Source organism: Falco naumanni, chromosome 6 (genome assembly GCF_017639655.2).
Source record: "Falco naumanni isolate bFalNau1 chromosome 6, bFalNau1.pat, whole genome shotgun sequence".
Classification (NCBI taxonomy): Eukaryota; Metazoa; Chordata; class Aves; order Falconiformes; family Falconidae; genus Falco; species Falco naumanni.
Window position 1 is genome coordinate 6368992 of NC_054059.1, and position 23273 is coordinate 6392264.

Here is a 23273-nt window from a genome sequence, read left to right on the forward strand (position 1 = left end):
TGAATTCTTTCTGGTATTGCATAGAGTTGTGTAATATATGAACTGTAGTTGCAGGTTATGCCTTTTGAGCGCAGATGTTCAATAGTTGATACTTTCACATGTTATCTATCAGGATAACATAATAGCTATAAGACAGTATGATTTTACTGACTTTCGATCACTGTTAAGAATTTTTTAGGCTTTCTGGGAAGTTTTGCCATCTTTATTACATATCCCATGAGCACAGAAGCCTCTCAAATGTCCATTGTTCTCAAAGGATTGCCTTTGGGAACTCAAGGGACACTTGCCTGCTTTTTTGTGGAAGGAAAATAATTAACTTAATGGAAGAGAATCAGGCTTATTAGAGCAGGGTATCCATAGAGCATTTCTGACAATTTGGGGTGTGTTTTCTGAAACATAAATTTTCTTCTCAGCTGCAGGATTGGGTCATTCGCCTACTTACTCCTGATGAAAGCAGTGAAGTGACTGGAACATGGTTTTCTTTCTCTAGAAGGCTATCATAACAGAACAGCTTGAGCTGCTACTGTATCATCATCTTTATGACTCGTCTATCTCACTGGACGTCCAAGGGGGAGGGTGGTCTCGCAGCGATAAAAGGGAGGCATTATGGACAAACACAGAATGTGTGATTTGACTGTTCATATCCATCGTCTAACAGAGTATCCTCCACATCTCTCTATGTTAACCTACATGTAAAGGCCTGTAAATGTATGTGGCTTGTATGTCAGTCATCGCAGGGAGTTATTTTTTGTTTAGTTGCAGCTACTAAAGCATATATAAGTAGCAAGTGGAAATGCCTAGGAAGAGTAGAGTCTCCGTAACATGGGAGTTCATAGTCACGCTAGGAAAGGGTGTAGTCTGGCTAAGAGTGGCTGTCTGGCAGATGTATAGCCTGTGTTCTGTGAAAGAGACCTCTTGGTAATTCAAAATACTGCTTTGCCCACAAGAGTTTGTATGCAGAACTTCACTGTAAAGACACTCTGAAGGTCTGAATCAAAGGGTTCCTCCTTTTCTGGGGGAACACTTCCTTTTCTTTTCTTTCTGGTCCTATTGGAGTGTACTGTAGAACCTGCTGGTGTGACCTAAATATTTATTAACATAGAAAAGATTTGTGTAACAAAGTTGCTCATACTTCTCATTGCCTGCTCCAGCTGCTACAATGGATAGGCTTGATACTTAAATCCTTCTTTTGTCTAAATAGGGGAATACTCACTTTCTGCTTTATAGAGGACTTGCTTTCTAAGAAAGGATTTGTAAAAAGTGGCTTTCAGTCTTCTTATTGGCCTCAGAAGGCTGTTACAGTTACTAAATACAGATGTCCTGAGTAAAATAACTGCCTGCCTAGAAGCAGCTGATCAGGTTTAAGGACCCATTTGATCCTCCCTTTTACCTTTTTGAGCCTTTGATATATGCTCCAGATAAAGACTTAAAACTCGTACTGTTGTGCTCCTGTGGAGGTCAGGAAAGAGTCCTGCTGGCTATAATGTTCATAAGATGAGATGAGCGCTCTGTTCTTATTCCTCAGTCTGTGGAATCTCAAAGCCCAAAATATTGGATCAAGTCATCCTTATGGCAGTGAGTTGGGCAGCCTTTGAAGATTCTGTTGAAGGACCTCCAAAACTAATTTACTTTACCTCTTTTCCAGATGTTCATAATCTCCATTAACTACAAAGGAGTCTAGACAACCAGCTTAGTCAGAGATGGCTCCTCTGTTTAACGTTGGGTAAGTGATGTCCCACTGAAGGACCCTATTGCTCCTCAAAATCTCAACCCGAGTATGCCTCATGGTCTTCAGCTCTATTTGTTCCCTTTGACCCTCTGCCCACTCTTCTGAGTGGTGGTAGACGTCTTAACCTCTATGATAGCTCCTTCCTATTTATATATTTCTCAGGCTCATTTTCCGTTTGGTAAACACTGTTTTCTTTTAAAGTGTTTTTTGTATTATGAATGTCTTCCGGATTTCTTAAACATTTCACATACCCTACAACTAAAGCCCAGGGAAGTCAAAGAAGTGAATTTCCTTGGGCTGCAGGTCAGGTGGCGTAGTTCTAATGCCATGTTTATAAGGAATAAACAAGATGCTCCTGGTTTGCCTTTTCTCATCATGTTGCTGACACAGAAAACAGGTGAACATGAGCTGTGTTCTCTGTTTCTGTGAGCTTCTGATTTGCAGAGTTCTGTTGTTCATAAGCTATAATGCGAGAGGGCTCTGAGAGGATGGGTCAGTCACTATGATCTCTCTTCAGTGTTTTACCCAGGGTGGATCTGTCAGTGTGACACAGGCTATCTAGTGTCAGAACTTCTGAATTATTCAGGGATTTCAGAGGCTAAACAAAAATTCCTTTACTGGCTGAATTATTAATCTTGTTCATTTATGTGTTTAAAGAATGATGAAATTAAAAGTGCGGTATGAAAACAGTGGCATTTTTTTCATATTTTTCCAACTGTAGGTTTGATTCTGCTTCCTGATAGCTCTTTCTAAGTGTATATTCGTGCTTCATCCCCAGAATTTCCTGTGGTTTGAAATTCTTTTGCGTACATGAAAACAGTTATGATTTGAAAAGCAGAATAGTGTTGAAACTGGTAATACATAAAGCAGTTGAAGTTATTAATATGGCTCAGAAACAGGATAGAAGTAAAAGGTGCCATTTCCTATGTGTAAATGGAAAACCTATGAAATGGAGGGCTGGGAATCTCTCATGATTGCATTGACAGACGATGCAAAGAGCAGGATCCACTTATAGAGACTGACTTGAAGGACCTAAAGATCTAGTGTCAGTCCCAGCAGAGACTCTAGGTGAAGCTTGTTTGTACAAGGAACTACTATAGATACAATGAAATAGCTAAATGCTCCTTCAGAAGCTGTCTTTTTGGGAGCCCGTTATATTTCTGCTACCAGGTGTGAGAGAGGAGTTGTGAAAACCTTGCCATCCCACTTTACCTTGCCTTGCACCTTATTAGCATTGGCTTTTTCTCAGGGTTGTAATAAGACTTTACTCAGTGTTAGGTATTTTCAGTAGCCCTTCCTGAAGCAGGATGCTGCGGGATGCCTGTGCAAGGCATTCAGCTCCTTCCTCTCCCCCTGCATGAACTGCACTGGTTGAACACTGCTCTGCGTGACCCAGTGCATTTCTGGCCAAGTGCATCTTTATGTTTTCTTGCCAAGCAATGATATCCCCTTCTGTAGTTAAAAGCATATTGTTATCTTCACATTATTAAATAAAGAGGCAGATTCCAGAGCCCCTCACTTCTTTCTGTGGATGTTACCCCCCTGTATCTTAAATTTATCACCTGCTGAAGGGAAATGTTTTTGTGGGAGCCACTTGTTAGAATATTGGCACCACAGAATAATTTAGGTTGGAAAAGACCTTTAAGATCATGGAGTCCAACTGCAGAGTCCAACCATCTCCCTGCCTGGGCCACCCATGCAGTCTGGCTGCCTGGAGGTGTTTCCATCATCATGTGCTACTTTGTCAGACACGTGTTTATGGCAGTGACCTGCACGCCTCCCTTCTCCCCTTCAGGAACAAGATGGCTTTTATTTCAATGTGTTAATATATGTGGTAGAGGAGCATTCCTGCTTAGACATGGGTACTCTGTTCTAGCTGCTGATGTTTCAGAGGTGTTGGAACAGCTCAGAAGAAGGCCAGGTTGAAGCTAGCCCTTAAATGAGTATATGGAAACCAAAGGTAGAAAATCTTTATTCTCTCTACATGACATCTATAAAGCAATACTCAGCTGTGGCACATTGAAGAAACATTTATTTCAGCACAGTGACCTTTAAAGGGCCAGACAGGGCAGAAGAAGGGATATTTCCTTGCTTTTTACTAAACCACTTCTAAAAATAAGAAACCTTTGTTGGATTTGTGCAGTAAAGTTTTGGTAGTGGTGGGGGCTACAGGGGTAGCTTCTGTGAGAAGCTACTAGAAGCTTCCCCCATGTCCAATGGAGCCAATGCCAGCCGGCTCCAGGATGGACCCACCGCTGGCCAAGGCCGAGCCTGTCAGTGACAGTGGTAGCACCTCTGCGGTAACATATTTAAGAAGGTGGAAAAGGTGCTATGCAATGGCATTGAGAAGAGAGGAGTGAGACAATGTGAGAGCAACAACCCTGCAGACCCCCAGGCCAGTGCAGAAGGAGGGGGAGCAGCTGCTCCAGGCGCTGGAGCAGAGATTCCCCTGCAGCCCGTGGTGCAGCCCACGGTGAGGCAGGCTGTGCCCTGCAGCCCGTGGAGGTCCATGGTGGAGCAGATTTCCACCTGCAGCCCATGGAGATCCATGGTGGAGCAGATTTCCACCTGCAGCCCGTGGAGATCCATGGTGGAGCAGATTTCCACCTGCAGCCCGTGGAGATCCATGGTGGAGCAGATTTCCACCTGCAGCCCGTGGAGGACCCCACACCAGAGCAGGGGGATGCCCCAGCGAGGCTGTGACCCCGTGGGAAGCCCACGCTGGAGCAGGATCCTGGCAGGATGTGTGGACCCATGGGGAGAGGAGCCCAGGCTGGAGCAGGTTTGCTGGCAGGACTTGTGACTCCATGGGAGACCCACGCTGGAGCAGTCTGTTCCTGAAGGACTGTCTCCCATGGAAGGGACCCACGCTGGAGCAGTTTGTGAAGAACTGCAGCCTGTGGGAAGGACTCACATTGGAGGAGTTTGTGGAGGACCGTCTCCCGTGGATGGGACCCCACAGTGTAGCAGGGGAAGAGCGTGAGGAGTCTGCCCCCTGAGGAGGTAGGAGCACAGAGACAGCGAGTGATGAACTGACTGCGACCTCCTTTCCCCATCCCTCTGCGCTGCTGAGGGGGAGGTTGAGAAAATCAGGAGTGAAGTTGAACCTGGGAAGAAAGGAGGGGTTGGGGGAAGGTTTTTTTAAGATTTGGTTTTATTTTTCATTATCCTGCTCTGATCTGAATGGTAATAAATTAAACTAATTTCTCCAAGTCAAGTCTGTTTTGCCCATGACAGTAATTGCTGAGTGATCTCCCTGTCTTTTTCTCAATCCACGAGCCTTTCATTGTATTTTCTCTCCCCTGTCCAATTTAACAAGGGAAGTGATAGAGCAGCTTTAGTGGAAACCTGGCATCCAGCCAGGGTCAACCCACCATAAAACCACATTACCTTGAAGATGGAAAGAATAGGCAGGTGGCAGGGACCCTGCAAAGACTTGATGTTTTCTCTGGCCACTAATAAGTGTCTCATTTCTTGGAATGTTCTTTGCCACAGCCAGAGTAGAGGCTGGGCTAGGGGCAGCTGAGGCCACGTGAGGATGAAGACATCATGATATGGAGCATCTCCAGGAACAGCTGCCTCTTCTGCACTTGGGTCATGTTGCACAGTCACTTAACACTTTCTGGGCTTCTTTTTAGTGGGGAACAGGTATTCTTCTATGGCTGTCATCTGCTTGGCTCCTACGTAGGCTCCTACTCCTGAACTGAGCTGGTGAAGGAGAAGCATAAACTCCTCTTGCTCTCCTTTCCTCTCTTCAAGTGCTCATGGAGGATCTGGAATACAGTGGTAGAGGTGTTTGGAAAAATGGAGTTTTGACTTGGTGAAAAAAGTTAGCATTTTGATGTTATTGTCATCTAGAATTAGAATGTAAAGATAAAATACTAAAAAATGTCAAGGAAAGAGATTTTTCTCAGAAAAAAATTGATGTGGAGGAAAAAGCTTTTAGGCAGTGTAGAAGGTTCGTGGAGTGTGTGAAAGATAAATTCCCAAAGCAGCTGGTGAGTGAGCCAACTAGGGAAGCTACCCTGGTGGACCTGTTATTTATGAGCAGAGGACTTGTGGGTGATGTGGTGGTTGTAGGCCATCTTGGGCATCACAGTCATGAAATGATAGTTTTCAATTCTCAGAAAAGTAAGGAGAGGTGTCAGCAGAACTGCCAGAGGGCAGTTTCCAGAGGGCAGACTTTGACCTGTTTCAGAGCGTGGTTGACAGAGCCCCTTGGAGGCAGCCCTGAAGGACAAAGGGGTCCAGGAAGGCTGGGCATTCTTCAGAAGGAAATCTGAAAGGCGCAGGAGGAGGCTGTCCCCATGTGCTGAAAGACGAGCTGGTGGGGAAGAAGACCAGCCTGGCTGAACAGAGACATCTGGCTGGAACTCAGGAAAATTAGTTTATGACCTTTGGAAGAAGGGGCAGGCAACTTAGGAGGACTATGAGGATGTTGTGAAGTTATGCAGGCCATATAGAAAACTATAAGGGCCAAAGCCCAGCTAGAACTTAATCTGGGTAGTGTCATGAAAGACAATAAAAAACAATTCTATAAATATATTAGCAACAAAAGCTGGGCTAAGGAGAATCCATCCTTTCTTGAATGCAGGGGAAACAGCGCCAAAGGACGAGGAAAGGCTGAGGTACTTAGTGCCTTCTTGCCTCAGTCTTTAATGGTAAGACCAGTTGTTCTCTGGGTACCCAGTCCCCTGCGCTGGAAGACAGGGATGGGGAGCAGAACGAAGCCCCCGTAACCCAAGGGGAAATGGTCAGTGACCTGCTGCTCCACTCGGACACACACAAGTCTATGGGGCCAGGTGGGATCCACCCAGGGGCACTGAGGGAGCTGGCAGAAGAGCTCACCGAGCCACCTTCGATCATCGATCAGCGGTCTTGGCAAACCAGGGGTGGGTGGGGTGTCCCAGTTCACTGGAAGTCAGCAAATGTGACACCCATCTACAAGAAGGGCTGGAAGGAGGATCCAGGGAACGACAGCCCTGTCAGCCTGACCTCAGCGCCGGGGAAGGTTGTGGAGCAGGTCACCCTGAGGCCATCACACAGCATGTGCAGGACAACTGGGGATCGGGCCCCGCCAGCAGGGGTTATGGAAGGCAGGTCCTGCCTGACGGACCTGGTCTCCTATGACAAGGTGACCTGCCTAGCGGATGAGGGAAAGGCTGTGGATGTTTTCTCTACCTGGGCCTTAGCAAAGCCTTTGACACCGTTTCCCACAGCATTCTCCTGGGGAAACTGGCTGCTCATGGCTTGGATGGGTGCACTCTACACCCGGTAAAAAACTGGCTGATGGCCGAGGCCAAAGAGTGGCGGTGAATGGAGTTAACTCCGGTTGGTGACTGGTCACAAGTGGTGTTCCCCAGGGCTCAGCACTGGGGCCAGTCCTGTTTCATGTCTTTATCGATGATCTGGATGAGGGGATCGAGTGCACCCTCAGTAAGTTTGCAGATGACACCTGGTTGGGGGGGAGTGTTGATCTGCTTGCGGGCAGGAAGGCTCTGCGGGGGGTCTGGACAGGCTGGATCGATGGGGCCAAGGCCAGTTGTATGAAGTTTAACAAGCAGAAGTGCAGAGTCCTGCACCTGGGTCACACCAGCCCCAGGCAGCGCCACAGGCCTGGGGAAGGGTGGCTGGGAACTGCCTGGGGGAAAGGCCCTGGGGGTGCTGGTCAACAGCCGGCTGGACATGAGCCAGCAGTGTGCCCGGGTGGCCAAGGGGGCCGACAGCATCCTGGCTTGTGTCAGACACAGTGTGGCCAGCAGGACCGGGGCAGTGACTGTCCCCCCGTACTGGGCACTGGTGAGGCCGCCCCTCGAACCCTGGGCTCAGGTTTGGGCCCCTCACTGCCAGACAGACACTGAGGTGCTGGAGCGTGTCCAGAGCAGGGCAACGGGGCTGGGGAAGGGTCTGGAGCACAAGTCTGATGAGCAGCAGCTGGGGGAACTGGGGGTGTTTAGCCTGGAGGGAAGGAGGCTGAGGGGAGACCTTATCGCTCTCTACAGCTGCCTGAAGGGAGGCTGTAGGCAGGTGGGGGTCGGTCTCTTCTCCCCAGTAACAAGTGACAGGACAAGAGGAAACAGCCTCAGATTGCACCAGGGGAGGCTTAGATTGGATATTAGGAAAAATCTGTTCCCCAAAAGGTTTGTCAAGCATTGGAACAGGCTGCCCAGGGACATGGTGGAGTCACCATCCCTGGAGTTATTTAACAGATGTGTAGATGTAGCACTTAGGGCCATGGTTTAGTGGTGGACTTGGCAGTCCTGGGTTAACGGTTGGACTTGATGGTCTTAAAGATCTTGTCCAACCTAAATGATTCTGTGATTCTATGATTTATGGTCGGTATGAAGCATTTCAGTACTGTGAAAGGAAACAGTAAATTGAAGTGTTAACTTACAGCTGAAACCATTTGTTTCAAACCACATATTCAGACAAAAAGTGTTTTGTAAGGGCGATTCAAATCTAAAAATATTTTCAAGACATAACATTTTCTAAATTCTAAGGAAATCAGATTTTCCGAGAAAAACATTATCTGGAAATCACTCAGTTACTTCTAGGCTCGGAATTGCATGGTGCCGGAGTTATAAACACAGCAAATGGCCCCTGTGCTGCTCATTAGCTTGGGTGTGCATAGGGGGAACTGCTGGGTTTGAGCTTCCTTGCCACCTGCCCCTGTCCAGACACCAGTGGTCCTTCCTTTCCCTCTGGTTGGAGGTGTGTAGATGCCACATGTGTATTGGCTTCCTGGCAATGTTCTACCAAATCATGCTGAGATCAAGCATTTTTAATAGTTTCTTTCCAGCCTGGATCATTCTGACCAGCTAGATTTTGGAGTGACTACATGGGCTGTTATGCTTTGAGGATACTTTAAGCTTTGGAGAAAAGCTTAAAGGACACAGGCAGTAGCTTTTCCACCTAGCTCAGCTACAGTCCCAGGTGGCATGTCTGACTTGTAGCCACACACTCATAGGACAAAGTTACACAGTTTTCTTCGGTGGTGAAGCTGACATAATAAATTCCTGCCTACGCGCCCCATCCTTCTTCTCCAGCTCTTCAGCAGCAGCTGTAGACTTGCCCTGTAAGCCCAGTCAGCCCCATCCTTCCTCTCCAGCTCTTCAGCAGCAGCTATGGACTTTCCCTGTAAGCCCAGTCAGCAAAGGTGTACTGAGTTAAAAACAGCTGTTATTCAGAGATTGTTTCAGGGCTGTCTGAGAGCAGGGCTCTGCAATAGCTGTTTCAGCCCAGCCAAGGAGACAGCAGAGTTGCTGGCACCCCCGTGGGCCTGTGTGAGCTGCCCACACCTCGGCAGCACGGCACACTTGTGCAGAAGCTGCATGGACCACGAAGAGCTAGCTCACCCCATGGATGTGGTCCCAGCACAGTTGGGGAAGGCAAGACAGAGTAAAACAGGACTGCAGGTTTGGTCCCGCTCAGCATGACCAAATGCTTACCATGATGCTTGTCAGATAAAAGCCTTGGGTTTAGCTCATAGGATTATGCCTTCTGCTGCTGCTTTTTTTTGCTGCTGTTCTTTGATATCTATCTAGCAGTACGCAGAAGCCCTTTGCGCATCTTTTACTTCTACATGTGAGCTTACAAGAGCAGCAAATATGAAGATTCCCGTTGTATCCTCATGTCTGCTGGAGTTAGTATCAAGTTCAAATCTGTTGAATTTAAGGGATTTAAACTGATACAAAAGTGGTTTGAGGACAGAATCAGGCTCAAAGCTTAGTACTATGAAAATCAACTAAGAAGCGTAAACCATTGAAACTGAAAGCAAATGCATATTTACAATAGTAAGGGACAAACATTGCAAAGGCACACAGTTACAGACAGTCCTAATTAAGCTGTTAAATTCACAAGGAAAATGTACTGGTTTCTTCCTTTCAGAGGAGTTAGGTTGCATGATCTCCATTAACCAGAATATGCACATTTAAGCAAATAAAAGATCAGTGCCACAACTGTTTTGTTATTATTATGACAGTCTCCCTGAAGCTGATTATTCTGTCCTTGTTACTGTTTATTTGCTTTCTGCATTATGTTCAAAGCTTAATGAAAATTGCCTAGCCAGGTTTATTTCCAGAATGAAACGCATAAGTACAAGTGACACAAGTTTGGGACAATACATGTATTGATACAAAATATTTAAAATCATAGTTTCTGCCTGCAGTGTCCACTTTTTTGCCTAAATATGCTTGATGTTGTTCTGTTACAATGGCATCTGTTTTTTTTTCTTTGGTGTGCTCTGCAAAATTTGTAGCTCAATGTTTGACGGATATTAGAGGATACACAGCTTCAATCAGATCATCCTTCTTTGTGTCTGGATTTTAAGATTGGATTCATCTCTCCTGCCTTCCTTTTCTTGCTTTCTGTTTCTGTCCAGCTTTGTTTCTTTCCTGCCCCTTTGTCCTATTTTCTTCTGATGCTCTGCGGATATTTTATTTATGCAAAATTTAACCTTAGAATCTCCGCTTTTCCCCCCGACCTAGTTTGGTACAGTGGAGATAATCCTGGAAGATTTAGATCTGTAGTTTTAGTTGCGTGTCTGAGTTGGATAAAGTTTTTCTTAGTTTTCTTCTTGAAAAAATGAATTGGGTTTTCTTTAGACTGCCTCATACTTCCTATAGTAAACATTTGCTGTTGGGACATGGAGAAGGATGGTAGTTTTGAACCATCGACTAAAACCAAAGGGCGGGTATTTGTATGTTGCTGTGATGGCCCAAGCCAGAAAATCTTTCTAGCTTAGGGCCCTTCCCTAAGGGCAGCTTGTCGCAGCCTGGGGAAAGGTGACCACTAGGGAGAGTCAATCATGAGGAGCTCAGTCCCCTCTTTATCAAGATGCCACCATGTTGGGATGTAAATATCATCTACTGTCTTCAGGTCTTTAAACCTCATGTCCTGATGAGGCAAAGGACTTCTGTTAATAATTCTGTTTTCCATTAGGAACTGGGGAGGTGCTTTGCTTGTACATGTCGTTGCTTGGAGTGGGACGTTGGTTATTTGCCGGTGTGGATGGCAGTTTCTCATGAAGACATGGTTTTCTGGCTTCAGTTAAGTCTTCAAAATCATTCAGATTCTCCTGAAAATCCAGAAGTGGCTGATATATGGGCTCACATGGTGTACTTTTGCTTGGTGACTTAGGAGGTCCAAGGTGGACCAACTTTCTGCCTGCAAACTTGGAAACTATATAGAATATAGAATAGATCAGATCAGCTGAAATGGTATTTTCAAGTAAAATAACATGTTAATATCAAAACAGCTTCATCCCATAAGAAACCCATAAGAAAGGTGGTACTTGTACAGCCATAAATAAAAGTAGTTCTTGACAAAAGAAAATTTTGCACCAAGGATTTAAAGCAAATGGTCATCTGCAGGTAGGCAATCAGCAATTTTTTGGTTGGGTGAACAGTCTTAAATGAGCATCTCAGCATAAAGTTGCCTAGCTTAATTTTAGTGACTATCGTTCATTTATGCTTCTGGGGCTATTTATTACACTAATTTAACCATGCCACCTATGTGAAGAGTTGTGGGCGTGCAATAACTGGAATAGAAGTAAGTCTAAATTCAGATCTGGAGTTTGATTATCAAGTATTGTGCCATTTCTGTATTTTTGAGACTATGGAAAATGATACCATGGATGTGAGTGCAACCTCTTCTTGAGCAGATTGAAGTTGTGATGATTGCACCATGCTCATATTCATCCTGGGAATTTAAATAATCTCCTTTTTTTACTCATAAACATTTATTCCTGGAAGTGCCTTAGCAGTATTAGTACTATCCCAAGATGACTCATAGAGGAACTAATCTGCACACTGACAGAGAACAGTTGTAATCAGTACCTTATGAGTATAAACTAGACCAGGTGTTCACCTGCTAATTTTTTCACCTGATCAAAATTAAATCAATCACCAAACTTGGGGCTGGGAAACAATGGTTGAAAATACTTGTAATTTCAAAACAAGTGGAAGGATATTTCTGTAGCATTTTCAGCCATTGTTTTTTTCCCCCAGATAGGTACTCTAGTAACTTTTCAGACTAAGATGCCAAGACTATATTTCAGAACACTACCTTCTGGTAAGTTTTCTGGGTTTTTCCAATGCGATCTCATCTTCTTAAATAGCATCTGGCGCTGCCAGGGTTAGTACAGAAGGAAATGCCCTATTGCCGTAATTCCTGAGGTTTTCCAGAGTGTCCATTTCAGTCTTCTGGGAAATCTGAATGTCTGTATTCTGAGTCCTTATTAAAATGTTATCAGGATTAATATTGTGGTTTTCTATTTCATTTTCCCTCTGCAAAATGATCAGTCACCATTCAATTAGTTTGGAACAAAAAAGCACCTTGAACTTTAAAGGAAATCACAGTACAATGTGCAATGGGAAATCTTGTTTTCACACAAACCTTAGTTACACACATCAGCTTTTCATTTGAGCAGACCCCATTGCAGAGGTTCTTCCTGAAACCCAGCTGCACATGGGCTAGCAGACCCTGCTTTTTACCACACAGCCCATAGGGAGCCAGTTTTCATGAAAATCCACTGGAGACTAGCATGCCATCTTTGGAGAGCCTGTAGCACTTCCTTCGAGGCTTACAGAGTTTGCTACCAGATGTCTAAGGGAGACCAGGGTACCACAGCTCATGCTGCAAAGTAGAAAACATTACAGGATCCTGTGAGCCACTCCCAGATCTGGGAAGAAAATTACTGTGGTTCTGTTGCTGTCTGCTGTGAGGGCAGGCAGTCAGCACAGGGCTAGAGCAATCCTGGGAAGGTTTTGCAGTGGGAGTGCGGCAGGAAGGCCTCCATGGAGCTGTGCTAACAGCACTGTGCATCCTCATAAGAACACGGGCTCCAGGACTTACTCCTGCTGCAGTGCTGTAACCCTTACTCGTGATGCATCCTACATGCACGTGGGGATGTGTTCTCATATGTAGGACACTTATCTGTCCCATGATCCACGTTTTCAGAGTCCTCACTCAGGCATGCTGAGTTGCAGGTATCAAACCCTTGAAAATGCAAGGGCTGCACAGTGAAGCAAGCCTCCTTCTACAGTACCAAGACTCATGATGAGCTATCTGTGCCATGTGCTGCTTCTGCCGAAGACTGTCGCCTCTCAGGTCTGGCACTCCTGAAAATAAAATTTCTGAAATGTGTTGACTACCCACATGGATATGGCCAGTGCCAAGCCTTTTTGAATGTTCTCTGTATCATCTTTGACAGATCTGCTTTGTCGTTATGCAGCTACCACTTCAAGGATTATTTGTATGAGTTTTGATCTTTTCACTGCCATCCCCACCTAAACCAAACTTCTCACTTCCAGAATTGGAGAAGTCATTTGTTTTACCATGACATATTTACCTTTCATAGTCCTCTTCTATTCTTTGCATTGCAAAGTACTCCCCCTGTGAAAAATATGTTTTTAATCTAACGTGCCATTATAAAAAATCTGTGTAATTTGTGGAGAAAAGGCACTTTTGAATGCTTGCATGTATTTTCTGAGTTAGCGAGAATGTTTGGAAAAATTTGAAGGGCCCCAAACCTCAGACTTGTGGGGTTACTCTATCCTTCCTACATATTTGCAGCACCCAATCACAATTAAGGAAATTATTTTTAAAGTATTTATAAAAAGAAACACAATATGTTTAAGTTGACAACACATTGCTAAAACCACACTAGATCAATTGGGAATTTGAGATGTCATAAGCATTTTGGGCTATGCAATCAAATAGTCTCCCAGGATTTTACACGCTGCTAGTTAAGAAAACAAATTTTCATCTTACATTTTGCAAGCTGTCACCTTATATACAGTATATCAGAAAACTTGCCATGACTGGTTTTACTGCCAGACCTCTTAAGAGCTAATTGGTTAAGCACCTGGGCAGGAAGCTTTTTGGCAGAAATGCTATTTTCTGCAAGGACTAGCTATAAAGTTCTGGATGGCAAATTGTAATCATTAAAGGCTCCTTCTTCTGCAACAGAACACATAAAATGTAAATACATTGCTTGGAGAAACTATGATGCATAAAAGGACAGGCTGTGTTTTAAGTTTATACAATGACTTATGGCTCAAATTTGAACATGGCAAGGATCTTATGCTTTTTTCAGGGTCAAGCTTTCAGCAGACTTCTCTAATTGCACCCAGAAAAATGAGAATCACATCTGTTTGCATCCACCAAAACTATTATTTGCATTTACAAATGTTCTGTATACAAGGAGGAGTTGCAAATACAATGACTTGCACTGGTTTTTCAAACACATGGGTTTTGTACATGAAAAGTAATTTCCACAGGCTTTTTTTGCAGTTGTAGATTACAAGTTCTGCTGCAAAATTGTCCCCAGGAAATTGTATATTTCTTTAGTATTGTGTCAAAAATTGTAGTGTAGTCTGCTGCCTGGAATGAGTTGAATGCAGTGTTTTGTGAATGTGTGTTTGAATTCCAAACCATGTTTTGGGCTGATTGTGTTGGTGGAATTTTTTATTGCGTGTTATTCATGAGTATTGTCATGAATGCAAATACTTTTTCGTCTGTGTTGATATTTGATATGTTTGGTACTTTATGGACAGAATTTTCAGAAAAGCCAGATGCCAACTTTCTCTACAATTCACTAAGAGGAGGGGAGCTTTTCAATTTGCTCAAAAAAATTGGAGTATTTTTTTACCATAAATATACTCCTTTATAAATATTAGCTGTCTGTATATATCTCTTTTCATAGACAGACAAGATTATGCAATGGCCTTTATGGTCCTAGACAGAAATAATGTAAATGAATGGCAATTTGTTTTCAGGGTACTTTATTTTACCTGTGACTGTTAGTTGTTACTTACTTGCTTTGGTCATTTAGGTTTAAGTTTACACTCATTTAGCTGCAAATGCTAATGTTTGTGCTTCAGTTTTATGCACACAAGTTTTCTTGTTGAGCTCAGTAAAACTATTCACATACACAGGTTGCATACATTTGCAAGATCTGGAGAGCTGAAAGGAAATTATGTGATTTAAAGAGGGATCACACACTGCTAGTAATAAATAGTGAACAGTTGGCATTATACAGAATAGAAGGAACATCTATCTATGCATTTTGAAATATCCTTGGCATAATTTGTAATACAAATATCAAACGCCCATGCTGTTGTAATTAAGCTCCAGTAACATTATCAGGATCTCAACAAGATGAAGAAAAAGGGGGACATTTTCCCCTTGCGCTCCGTTAACAGTCTTCACACCTCTTTTTCAGCTGTCTGTGGCTGGGTGGTTGGAGAAGTGCATTGCAACCTGCCAAAGAGGTGGTAGAATTTGGCCTCTTTTAGACCAAAGCAGAGAACCCTCCACCCAAGATAATGCTCTGCCAGCTGCCGCCTCGGAGAGTCGTGCCAGCAGTGTGGGCTAGGCACCAGGGGAGCTGGGGGCTGCTCTAGGCTCTGCCTCTGCCCAAAAACGTCATGCCACCCATGTGGGGCTCCACCTCGGGATCCAAGAGAGGCATTCTTTTCTTTTCCCTATATACTTTGCATATGCTTAGGGCTAAGTTTTGCCATTGTGTAAGCATGTGCATAAAGTAGCTTTTGCTGAAGAACAGGCCAGAGGACACTGGAAAAATAAGAGTAAGAATGGCCAACTTGATTTCTTAGCTAGTCTTCCTCTCTCTCTCCCCTCCTTTTGTCCAAACCCCGGCCTTTCCAGGCAATATGAGTATTATTGAACACTGGAGAAACTGGCATAAGGTGGTAGCACTGACGATCATGATTTAAAAGAGCTCCTGGGGAAGAGTGATTGCACAGGTTAATTGTGTATAAGGCTTGAATAAGAAACATTTGAGAGATGATTAACTACAAAGAGCTGCAGAGCCTAACTGCTAGCAAGGAAGAAATATTCATATTCATAATACAGAAGAATATAAGCGGGACTAGAGGGACGAAATTAAGAAACAAATGATGTAGAATGACTATCCAGAAAAAAACCCTCTGAGTTTTACAAACATTCTTTGGTAACAGAATAATCTTTAAATGGTACTTGCAGCAGCTTTGTGTTTATGCATTTAAAGGTAGCATTTACAAGCCTTGTGCTAACAAACAAGAGGAAATAAACTTTTATTGTCATGGACAGATGTATGAGTCGACCTGTTCTAATTTCCTAATTTCTATGTTTTAGTAACAGATATTAGAAGGTATTATTTATGATAGCATCCTCTCTGCCAAATTTAGGCATCCAACTTGTGCCTGTATTTCAGGTTCTCAGCAAAGACGTCCTCCTAAAAGCAATTAATTTCCCTGCAAAGCAGTCAAATAAAGATTCTGTCTGTCTAAATGCAAATTTAAGAAGCCCCCGCATTGAACAGGTGAAGATTTGCAGATCAGCATTGTTTTGTGGTGCGGAAGAAAGACCTGAACACCTGGGAGCTATGTGGAAAGGGGCATAGGAAAGGTGTAGAAATAGGAACCAGTGGTATGACATGGCTGAACAGACCCCGGAGTGTGTACCCAGTTCACATGCTAGACATCCCTGCTAGGTTTAGTTCAGCAAAGGAAAATGTCAAGTCCTGTTCCTGAGGAGGAACGACCCCAGGCACCGGCGTACGCTGGGGCCACCCAGCTGGAAAGCAGCTTGGCAGAAAAGGACCCGGGGGTCCTTCGCGTTGGGCACCACGGTGACCATGAGCCAGCAGCGTGCCGTGCTGCAGGAAGCAGGTGGTGCCTGGGCTGCGTTAGGAGGAGCGTTGCCAGCAGGTCAGGGGAGCTGATGCTGCCCCTCTGCTCGGCACTGGTAAGGCCGCAGCTGGTGTTCTGTGTCCAGCTCTGGGCTCCTCAGTGCAAGACAGACATGGACCTGCTGGAGAGAGTCCAGTGAAGGGCCGTGGAGACGATGAAGAGGCTGCAGCACCTGCCCTGCGAGGAAAGGCTGAGGTTGCTGCCGCTGCTCAGCCTGGCAAAGAGAAGGCTCAGGGGGAATCTCGTCAATAATACGAGTGTCTCAAGAGAGTGCAAAGAGGATGGAGCCCGGCTCTTTTCAGTGGTGCCCGGTGCCAGGGCCAGAGGCAGTGGGCACAAAGTGAAACGCGGGAAGTTCCCTCTGAACATCAGGAAACACTTTTTTACTGGGAGGGTGACCGAGCCCTGTCACAGGTTGCCCAGTGAGGCTGTGGAGTGGCCATCCCTGGAGATACTCAGAAGCTGTCTGGGCATGGTCCTGGCAACCAGCTCGAGGTGGCCCTGCTTGAGCAAAGGGGTTAGACCAGATGACCTCCAGAGATCCCTGCCAAACTCAGCCAGGCTGTGATTCCGTGAAAGTCACTGCTCTTTTGAGCTGGTAGCCGGCTAGGTTATTTTGGGACAGTACAGGGGCAGGTTTAAACCTTTGACTGGAAAAATGTCAACACAGAGAAAGAAAATGGCAGTCATTCCTTTGTTAAACTACCTTTCTTTTCTTCCTTGGTCTACTAAAACCTTCAGCCTGTCTGGGAAATACATATATACTAGGACTTCAAAACAATAATTTGTAGTGTTATTGCCTTACAATTGGAGCCAGTTTTTGGACCTGTGCTTGAATTCAGCTTGACTCTCTGCCTTAAGAGGCCATTTTGGATACCAGGAGTGGCAGGAGGCAATGCAGCCCCTTAATCGGTTTGTTACTTACTTTATGCACACGGTTGCTTCCCTCTTCCACCGGGGTAGGATGCTGAAAGAGGTCACAGAGGACATGAAACACTACCACTTGCCTGGAAGGCTCAATCTCTAGGGGCTGTAAATCATCTTGATATGCAGAGATTCAAGAAAGCTGGTCAATAGCCTTCACAATATGGCTCTTTTTGAGTGACTTACGATTTAACAGATCCAATTTAAAATTATAAAATGAAAAAAATCACATATGTGAAGGAAAGCCTCCTCCCCCTAAGCGTGCGCGCGTGCACACACACACACACACACACTCCCCGACTCATATTTTTGAGTTATGGCTCTGCCTGCAAACACTGCACAGGCTGTTGTGACCTTGAGGCTGTGAGCAGGGATGGAGATCTGGATCTGCTCAAGCTCATCTGAATAATTTCTGGAGGAGTTAACTGGACCTTCTCAAAATACAACTTCTCCAGGGCGAAGGCATTGAATGGGAGGCTAATGGCTGGTGTGTTGTTTTGTAGCTGAAACTTTTCCCGTTGCACTTGTGTGTTAGAAGCTGGAATTTGGCTTCCTGTCTGCCTAGTTTCTGCCTGAAGCAGAATTTTTATGACTGAGCTGTGAACCCCTTAGTGGAGACGGTTGTAAAAGAAAAGCTTACAGCCTTTTTAACTAATTGTGGCCTTACCAGTGATTACCATAATTTTCTGAATTTATTTTTAAAATTTTTGTCCTCTCTGATCTCACTCCATGTCCCTGAGTGAGTCAGAGATGGAGTGTAAGCATAAGATAAAGTGGTAAAAATACAAAAAAAAAAAAAAAGATGCTGGGAAAAGATTTTACAAATTTCACAGCTTCCCACTCTCCTCCCCAGACTTTGGATCAGGCCAATTCAGACCAGTCAGAAAGGGAAGGAATGACGAGGTCACTGAGATGCTAATGCTCCATTTCTCAATGGAAAAGTAATCTTTTATGTAAAGCAAAATAATTCTCAATCCCATTACAACCACCAGCCCATTTTTAAATGCATTAGTCATAAAAAAGGGTATATTTATCTCGGGGAAAAAAAGAAAATCTTTTAAAATAATCACCTCTGAGTATGCCAGAAGGTAGGTTTCCTGACACTGCACTCAGATCTACAATTTCATTACTTTTTTTGGTGAATTTTGTCTCCATTCCATGGACAACCACCTTTTTCACGTGTGCTGTGTGGTTGTCACGATGTTCCTCATAAGAATCCAGGGAGCACTTTATGCCTGCCATGATCATGATATCTTACCTGGGCTCTTTTGCAGTCTTTCTGGTACCTGAGCAGTTTCTTCAGCAATAAACAATAAGAAGCCGTGGCAGGAGTGGGTCTGTTATTTATTAAAATCTTGATAACTTCTGAAAGACTGAACTCCATCATTCCTCTCATGTAGTTTAAAACAATAGGATTCAATTCACTGGGGCAAAGACTGAACTATTAGGAAAAAATATTTTAAAACAAATTATGTCTCCAGGTACAGTGTCAGAATTTACAGTAAGTGGACAACACACTTCTTGTAATGTAGCTGGAGTAGCCTAAGTCAATTGTACAGGCAAATTACAATACACAGTTGTACAAAACCTCTCTGTCTGGCTATGCTAACTTCATTGCTGGGCTGAGGCTCTGTTACTGCATTATTAAATATCCTATTGTTGATAAAATTGATTACTCTGAAAGGACACCCACCAGGATTAAGCTTGAAAAATGAAAAGATGGAAAACAGCATTTTCTCATTTTAATCGAGTGTGTATATTTTGGTTCTTAGTACAGTAGTCTCAAATGGATTAACAGAGAGATAGTGTGCGTGCCTGTGTGTAAGAAGACAGGAAGATCCCCAAAGGCAGGAAAATCTCAAAGGGCAAAAAAAGAAATAAGGAGAGCACAGGAGGATTTTTATTTTTGTATAAATCAGATTGGGAAATAAAGCTTGTTGTAATGATAATTATTTATCTCACAGGCTTCTATGAGTAGTAAGGTCTAGTAAAGGCATTTTAGGAATACAACAGCCTTGGATTCTGAGACTCCTAAGACATTTTTTCAAACTTGTCAGACTTCAGTATGAATGGGCACGGGCACATGGAGGGGAGGGAAGGAGGGTAAAGGTAGGAACGGTGGGCAATTCTCAGCAAAATAAACAAATTGTGCATAGATTTATAATAGCTCTGGCTGTGACTGGCAGTGGATTGCCTGGATTGTCGTAGGAAAGCCTGTCATGTGTCCTGTGGATGGTGCAGATTACGTAGGCCCAATTACTCTCTTTTTTTTTATTAATGTAAATTATTGACTTTTAGAGAACGATCTGGGCACAAAATATTTGGCCCATGACTAGCTGCTTTTGGCTGTGAGGAAGATATAAAAGTTCCATCACTGAAATTAAGTATTTAAAGACATGCAAAGTATACTTTGCAGCCGCACAATATGAAAGTTTAATAACATCTTGAAAGTTGGCAATGTCTCTGTGAAGTGTCATATTGCACATGTATGTTTCAAACTTTTATAATAGACTTAAATGGCAAAGTGGCTAGTTAAAAGAAAAAGGAGACTAGTTAAGGTCAGTTACAAAGACAGATGAGAATAAAAATTATTAGAATAACAAGAATTTCAGTGTAATGAAAAAGTATCATTCCCACAGGTGGGCACGCGAGACCTAGTTTTTCAGGAAAAGATTAGAAGCATTCTGTCAAGAAATTCGTGGCACCAGTGAGACATTCTGAGAACAAAATTACTGATACAACGGATATAATCAGTCCTATGAGGATGTTTCATCTTGTATAAATTTATCCATGGTTACAAAAGTTGATGTGGTGTTTTCTGAAATAAAATTCTGTCATTTGGAACAGGCAATCTTCTAAAACAAACAAATAAAAAAATTCCTAAAACTCCCAACACTACTCACACACCCCCTCCCCCCAATCCCAAATTCTGAAATCTCAAACTAGAAAAGAGATGTGAGAATTGTTACCTGTTCTCATTGGTAGCAGCCCTCTGTGTTTTCCTGGTGAAGCCTTCGTTCAACCATCTGTCTTTTATCGCTTTTTGACTCCAGGCCTCTTAGCAGGGTCAGGCTCAAGTAAGGACTGCATGAAGTGTACAGCTCCTGTGCAGTATTCAGATGAAATGGCTTGTTTACTAGTAATATCTGATTATTTGGGCAGTGCAAAATTTTCCTTTTTCGGAAATGTGGCATGTGCCCTGCTTCTCCACATTGTAAGAACCTCAGCTAAAATCCAGTCTCTAGGGCTACCTCTGGACGACTCAATAAAACAGTTCTGGCTCTCCTCCGAGAGTGCTGTGGTCCCATGTGGTGACCCTGTTCCCCCAAGGACTCCTGAGCAGGGTGAGCAGCATGTGCCAAACCTTCCCAGGACACATGCTACACACCTATGGATGCTGCTGGAGATCCAGCACTGGACCTCACTTCCTGACTTGCTTGATTTACCCCAGTGCATGCAGCCTGTGGCATCGATAGCAGTCTCGGCATTGTGCTCACTCAGCATTTGGTCAAGGCTCTGAGAAGGGGCCCTCTGTGCCAGCTGAGGACCCAGGAGCTGCATTCCTCACACAAAGAAGCTAATCTCATTGATCAGAGTCTCTGTGTACAGGGAGGGAGATGGACTTCTGTGCTCCTATGACAGATTGTCCTTTGGCTTCCTAGAGTTGGGACAGGGAAAGCTCAAACATTCTCATATGCCTATCGTTCAGCTCCAACACTGTGTAAAGTCCCTCTATTTTTTTTTTTCCTTCTTGGGAAAACTCTACTGAATTCTTCCGTATTCCTTGGGGATATTTTGCAGAGCAAAATGACAAGTGAGCATTAAACTGGGAACATACTGCTCCTTTCACTTGTAATCTTCTTCAGAAGAACTTAGATCTAAAGTATGCAAAGCTTGTTTACTACTGCTTTCTCACTAAATTCCCAATGGGCAAGGGAACAATGGAGTTATCCGCAGTCTTCCACTAACTGTGTGGGCTTTGTAGAAAAGCAGAGATAATGCATTTATTAGTAGAAGCTATAACAGTAGCATAAATAAGAAAAAAGAGAAATATAATAATTGCAGCTATGGAGGGCTTGTAGACAAATGGAGCTGCTATCTGGCAACCAGTCTCCAAAGAAAGATAAATGAGAGAGTAATGTACAAACGTACTGGATAGCTATGGTAGATATCCTCATACCATTTACTGGGGGAAAAAAAGAAATTGACTCATCGCATTATCTTAATACTGTAACTCCGGACTAGATCCAGCTAGCTTAGTCTGGAACTGTCTGCTGCTTCCCAGTGCTTGGCTGCAGGCAGCCACTGGAGCTAATCTTGGTTCCTAGGCTCGTTCTTGCCTGCCAGAGCAAAGCTGCTCAAAACGATGGGGAGATCTGAACTCATGCTGGTAGATAGCTGGGCAAAACATGTCTCATTCTGCTCTGCTTTCTGAATAGGGCACTGAAGCTGCACGACAACGGCTGTGAGAAGGGGCCCAAGCCTGTGGTGATCAACAAAGATGATAGTTCAGGTGGAGAGAAAAAAGGGACCAAAGCCAGAGGTGTATAGGAATCATTGCAAAGCAGCAGAATCCTGAGCTTTGAGGAAGTAAATTTTGTACTGATAACCCTGACTGTATATACACCAACATGACTTCTGGATTTTAGAGCCATGGACTGTAAATCAGGCTGGAGTTTTTGAGAACTGTCTTTCCCAGGTGTCCTAAAAGACTCCATAGACTGTTCCTCATTAAAGATTGTCAGTAAAATTCATTGAAAAATGTTGTATTTCAGTTCTTTCTCATGAAAAATAGGAACAGGCTCATCACAAAAATAACCCTTCCATTTCTTTAATTATCTCAGTGTTGTGGGTTCTGTCAGGAGCCAAAAGATAAGCTCTTCAGGGAAAATTATCTAAGGTTTTGATAACTGATTTTTGGGAAAACCAGGAAAGAATGCCTGGCTATGACACACAGCATGGAACATACTAAACATGACAGTGTTCTCATTTATTGCACAGCTGCTCCACTTATGTAAAAGCAATGTACATTTTATTCCTCCTGTGAATAAGAACCAAGAATAATAGTCTTTTGAAGAGACAACAGTGTTATTTTCCTAGTAGCCTGAGATAAAGAGATCTTGCCTAAGGGCATAAAAAAGTTCATTCTCAATGCAAACAAAGTAACTGGAAAAGGTACCTCTTATTTTCCAGAAGACTCTGTTATCACTAAATTCACTTCATTACACAGGTTAGACCTTTTATATTTTTTATAAAAATTAGAGTGCTTTCCCAGGGGAGATATCTGAAGGAATAGGGCTGATTTCTCCAATTAACATCTTTTGATGTAGTTGCTTGATATTAAAAGGTTCCACCATGAAGGGTAATGTGCCAGTTAGCATAGCAAACAAGCTTACACCTTTGTCAAAGAAAAAGACAAACATCGAAGCTCTCTATAATGCTAATAAATATTTGTCAAAAAATCCCAGAAAGCTATGAGTCAGGTTTCAGAGATTGGCCTTCAGTATCAAGAACAAGGTTACAAATTACCTCTAAGCAGCAATTTCTACTGAATACACATCTTGCGCATTTTTTCTTTGTGTAAATGCCATTTTATCTGGAAAAGAATATTGTGGGAAGTGTGTATAAAATAGACTGTACAGTGAGTGACTGGAAAGCCTGCAGTGTTGAAAGTGGAAACCTGCTGTTTATTTTTAAAATAAGCTCATTGGAGTGTCAGTGCGGTGTACCCAGCCCATCAGAATAAAGCATTTCGGTTTGGAGGCTGAGTGACAACACAGAGCTGGGACTGATGCGATAGATCTTGCTCCAAATAGTAATTCAGTTCTTCTTGCTTTGCTCAGATTGCTAAATTAGGTGTGACTTATGCCTAGAAGGCATTCATTTGGTAACAGCTTGCTGTTGGCTAAAGACTTAAAACTTTA

The 23273-nt window shown here is 43.6% G+C and overlaps 1 long non-coding RNA gene across 3 annotated transcripts in view; it reads left to right on the forward strand.

Moving 5' to 3' along the window:
- LOC121090737 overlaps window positions 1-23273 on the forward strand; it is a 141137-nt gene that overhangs the window by 54255 nt on the left and 63609 nt on the right. For all 3 annotated transcript variants that reach the window (XR_005828690.1, XR_005828692.1, XR_005828691.1), the window contains exon 4: window positions 1646-1723. This is a non-coding gene — a long non-coding RNA (uncharacterized LOC121090737). The remainder of the gene's footprint in view (window positions 1-1645; window positions 1724-23273) is intronic.